The sequence below is a fragment of the Cardiocondyla obscurior genome, unplaced genomic scaffold, assembly GCF_019399895.1.
Source record: "Cardiocondyla obscurior isolate alpha-2009 unplaced genomic scaffold, Cobs3.1 scaffold1_7361187_7686053, whole genome shotgun sequence".
NCBI lineage: Eukaryota > Metazoa > Arthropoda > Insecta > Hymenoptera > Formicidae > Cardiocondyla > Cardiocondyla obscurior.
The window spans coordinates 122920-128253 of NW_027228794.1; positions in this window are offsets into that span (position 1 = coordinate 122920).

Genomic DNA, 5334 nt, shown 5'->3' on the forward strand with positions numbered 1-5334 from the left:
GGTGACGTCAGCAGATGCCCACGTGACCATTTTCAGCGTTCTACCTTTTCCAGGAAGAAAATATTGACAAAAACAAAAAAAATTTTTGAAAATCTGACCACGTGACGTCGTGACGTCAGCAGATGCCCACGTGACCATTTTCAGCGTTCTACTTCACCAGAAGCAGAGATATTGACAAAAACAAAAAAAATTTTTGAAAATCTGGCAACGTATCATTGTGCGGTGACGTCAGCAGATGCCCACGTGACCATTTTCAGCGTTCTATCTCTACCAGAAGCAGAGATATTGACAAAAACAAAAAAAAATTTTGAAAATCTGGAAACGTATCATTGTGCGGTGACGTCAGCAGATGCCCACGTGACCATTTTCAGCGTTCTACCTTTCCAAAGCAGATATTGACAAAAACAAAAAAAATTTTTGAAAATCTGACCACGTGACGTCGTGCGGTGACGTCAGCAGATGCCCACGTGACCATTTTCAGCGTTCTACTCTCCAGAAAAAAGATATTGACAAAAAACAAAAAAAATTTTTTAAATCTAACAACGTAACGTTGTGCGGTGACGTCAGCAGATGCCCACGTGACCATTTTCAGCGTTCTACCCTTCCAGGAACAAAGATATTGACAAAAACAAAAAAAAATTTGAAAATCTGGCAACGTGACGTGTGGGTGACGTCAGCAGATGCCCACGTGACCATTTTCAGCGTTCTACTTTCACCAGAAGCAGAGATATTGACAAAAAACAAAAAAAAATTTTTGAAAATCTGGCAACGTATCATTGTGCGGTGACGTCAGCAGATGCCCACGTGACCATTTTCAGCGTTTCTCTACCAAAGCAGAAATATTGACAAAAAAACAAAAAAATTTTGAAAATCTGGCAACAAATCATCGTGCGGTGACGTCAGCAGATGCCCACGTGACCATTTTCAGCGTTCTACCTTCACCAGAAGCAGAGATATTGACAAAAAACAAAAAAAAATTATTGAAAATCTGGCAACGTATCATTGTGCGGTGACGTCAGCAGATGCCCACGTGACCATTTTCAGCGTTCTACCTTCACCAGAAGCAGAGATATTGACAAAAAACAAAAAAATTTTTGAAAATCTGGCAACAAATCATTGTGCGGTGACGTCAGCAGATGCCCACGTGACAATTTTCAGCGTTTTACTTTCACCAGCAGAGATATTGACAAAAAACAAAAAAAAATTTTTGAAAATCTGGCAACGTAACATCGTGCGGTGACGTCAGCAGATGCCCACGTGACCATTTTCAGCGTTCTATTTCCACCAGAAGCAAAGATATTGACAAAAACGAAAAAATATTTTGAAATCTGGCAACGTATCATCGTGCGGTGACGTCAGCAGATGCCCACGTGACCATTTTCAGCGTTCTACTTTCACCAGAAGCAAGATATTGACGAAAAACGAAAAAAAAATTTTTAATTTGGCAACGTATCATTGTGCGGTGACGTCAGCAGATGCCCACGTGACCATTTTCAGCGTTCTACTTTCACCAGAAGCAGAGATATTGACAAAAACAAAAAAATTTTTGAAAATCTGCAACAAATCATCGTGCGGTGACGTCAGCAGATGCCCACGTAACAATTTTCAGCGTTCTATCTTCACCAGAAGCAGAGATATTGACAAAAACAAAAAATTTTTGAAAATCTGGCAACGTATCATTGTGCGGTGACGTCAGCAGATGCCCACGTGACTATTTTCAGCGTTCTACTTCCACCAGAAGCAGAGATATTGACAAAAACAAAAAAATTTTTGAAAATCTGGCAACAAATCATTGTGCGGTGACGTCAGCAGATGCCCACGTAACAATTTTTCAGCGTTCTACTCACCAGAAGCAGAGATATTGACAAAAACAAAAAAATTTTTGAAAATCTGGCAACGTAACATTGTGCGGTGACGTCAGCAGATGCCCACGTGACCATTTTCAGCGTTCTACTTTACCAGAAGCAAAGATATTGACAAAAACAAAAAAAATTTTTTGAAAATCTGGCAACGTATCTTGTGCGGTGACGTCAGCAGATGCCCACGTGACTATTTTCAGCGTTCTACTCTTCACCAGAAGCAAAGATATTAAAAAAAAAAAAATTTTTGAAAATCTGGCAACGATCATCGTGCGGTGACGTCAGCAGATGCCCACGTGACTATTTTCAGCGTTCTACCCCTCCAGAAGCAAAGATATTGACAAAAAACAAAAAAATTTTTGAAAATTTGGCAACGTATCATCGTGCGGTGACGTCAGCAGATGCCCACGTGACCATTTTCAGCGTTCTACTTTCACCAGAAGCAAAGATATTGACAAAAACGAATAAAAATTTTTGAAAATCTGGCAACGTATCATCGTGCGGTGACGTCAGCAGATGCCCACGTGACCATTTTCAGCGTCCTACCTTCCAAGGACGGAGATATTGACGAAAAACAAAAAAAAATTTTTGAAAATCTGACCACGTGACGTCGTGCGGTGACGTCAGCAAACACGTGACCATTTCTAGCGTTCTACCTTTTCCAGGAACAGAGATATTGACGAAAAACAAAAAAATTTTGAAAATCTGACCACGTGACGTGCGGTGACGTCAGCAGATGCCCACGTGACCATTTTCAGCGTTCTACTTTTTCCAGAAGCGAAAATATTGACGAAAAACAAAAAAATTTTTAAATCTGACCAACGTGACGTTGTGCGGTGACGTCAGCAGATGCCCACGTGACCATTTTCAGCGTTCTACCTCTCCAAGAGCGAGATATTGACGAAAAACAAAAAAATTTTTAAAATCTGACAACGTGACGTTGTGCGGTGACGTCAGCAGATGCCCACGTGACCATTTTCAGCGTTCTACTTCTCCAGAAGCGGAAATATTGACGAAAAACAAAAAAAATTTTGAAAATCTGACCACGTCGTGCGGTGACGTCAGCAGATGCCCACGTGACCATTTTCAGCGTTTTATTTTCTCCAGAAGCAGAAATATTGACGAAAAACGAAAAAAATTTTGAAAATCTGACCACGTAACGTCGTGCGGTGACGTCAGCAAATGCCCACGTGACCATTTTCAGCGTTCTACTTTTCCAGAAGCGGAAATATTGACGAAAAACAAAAAAATTTTTGAAAATTTGACCAACGTGACGTTGTGCGGTGACGTCAGCAGATGCCCACGTGACCATTTTCAGCGTTCTACCTCTCCAGAGCGAGATATTGACAAAAAACAAAAAAAATTTTTGAAAATCTGACAACGAACGTTGTGCGGTGACGTCAGCAGATGCCCACGTGACCATTTTCAGCGTCCCTTTTCAAGAGCAAAGATATTGACAAAAACGAAAAAAAATTTTGAAAATTTGACCACGTGACGTCGTGCGGTGACGTCAGCAGATGCCCACGTGACCATTTTCAGCGTCCTACCACCTCCAAAGCGAAAATATTACGAAAAACAAAAAAAAATTTTGAAAATCTGACCACGTATCGTCGTGCGGTGACGTCAGCAGATGCCCACGTGACCATTTTCAGCGTCCTATTTTCACCAGAAGCAGAAATATTGACGAAAAACAGAAAAAAATTTTTGAAAATCTGACCACGTGACGTCGTGCGGTGACGTCAGCAGATGCCCACGTGACCATTTTCAGCGTCTTACTTCCAAAAAAAGATATTGACAAAAACAAAAAAAAATTTTGAAAATTTGAAAACGTGACGTTGTGCGGTGACGTCAGCAGATGCCCACGTGATTATTTTCAGCGTCCTACCTTTTCCAGAACGGAAATATTGACGAAAAACAAAAAAATTTTTTGAAAATCTGACCACGTGACGTCGTGCGGTGACGTCAGCAGATGCCCACGTGACAATTTTCAGCGTTCTATCTTCACCAGAAGCAGAGATATTGACAAAAAACAAAAAAAAATTTTTGAAAATCTGGCAACGTATCATTGTGCGGTGACGTCAGCAGATGCCCACGTGACCATTTTCAGCGTTCTATCTACCAGAAGCAGAAATATTGACAAAAAACAAAAAAAAAATTTTTGAAAATTTGGAAACGTATCATTGTGCGGTGACGTCAGCAGATGCCCACGTGACCATTTTCAGCGTTATACCCTTCCAAAGCAGAGATATTGACGAAAAACAAAAAAAATTTTTGAAAATTTAACCATGTGACGTCGTGCGGTGACGTCAGCAGATGCCCACGTGATTATTTTCAGCGTCCTACCCCCTCCAGGAAAAATATTGACAAAAACAAAAAAATTTTTTTAAATTTGAAAACGTAACGTTGTGCGGTGACGTCAGCAGATGCCCACGTGACCATTTTCAGCGTCCTACCAGAACAAAGATATTGACAAAAACAAAAAAAAATTTTGAAAATCTGACCACGTGACATGTGCGGTGACGTCAGCAGATGCCCACGTGACCATTTTCAGCGTTCTACTTTCACCAGAAGCAGAGATATTGACAAAAAAACAAAAAAATTTTTAAAATCTGGAAACGTATCATTGTGCGGTGACGTCAGCAAATGCCCACGTGACCATTTTCAGCGTTCTACTTCTACCAAAGCAGAAATATTGACAAAAACAAAAAAAAATTTTTTCAAATCTGGAAACAAATCATCGTGCGGTAACGTCAGCAGATGACCACGTAACAATTTTCAACGTTCTATCTACACCAGAAGCAGAAATATTGACATAAAACAATAAAAAAATTTTTCAAAATCTAACAACGTATCATTGTGCGGTGACGTCAGCAGATGCCCACGTGACCATTTTCAGCGTTCTACCTTCACCAGAAGCAGAAATATTGACAAAAAACAAAAAAAAATTTTTGAAAATCTGGCAACGTATCATCGTGCGGTGACGTCAGCAGATGCCCACGTAACAATTTTCAGCGTTCTACCTCCACCAGAAGCAAAGATATTGACAAAAAACAAAAAAATTTTTGAAATCTTGACAACGTATCATCGTGCGGTGACGTCAGCAGATGCCCACGTGACCATTTTCAGCGTTCTATTTCCAGAAGCAAAGATATTGACAAAAAACGAAAATTTTTGAAATTTAATAACGTATCATCGTGCGGTGACGTCAGCAGATGCCCACGTGACCATTTTCAGCGTTCTACTTTCACCAGAAGCAAGATATTGACAAAAACGAAAAAAATTTTTAATGTTGACAACGTATCATTGTGCGGTGACGTCAGCAGATGCCCACGTGACCATTTTCAGCGTTCTACCTTCACCAGAGCAGAGATATTGACAAAAACAAAAAAATTTTTGAAAATCTGGAAACAAATCATCGTGCGGTGACGTCAGCAGATGCCCACGTGACCATTTTTAGCGTTCTACTTCAACCAGA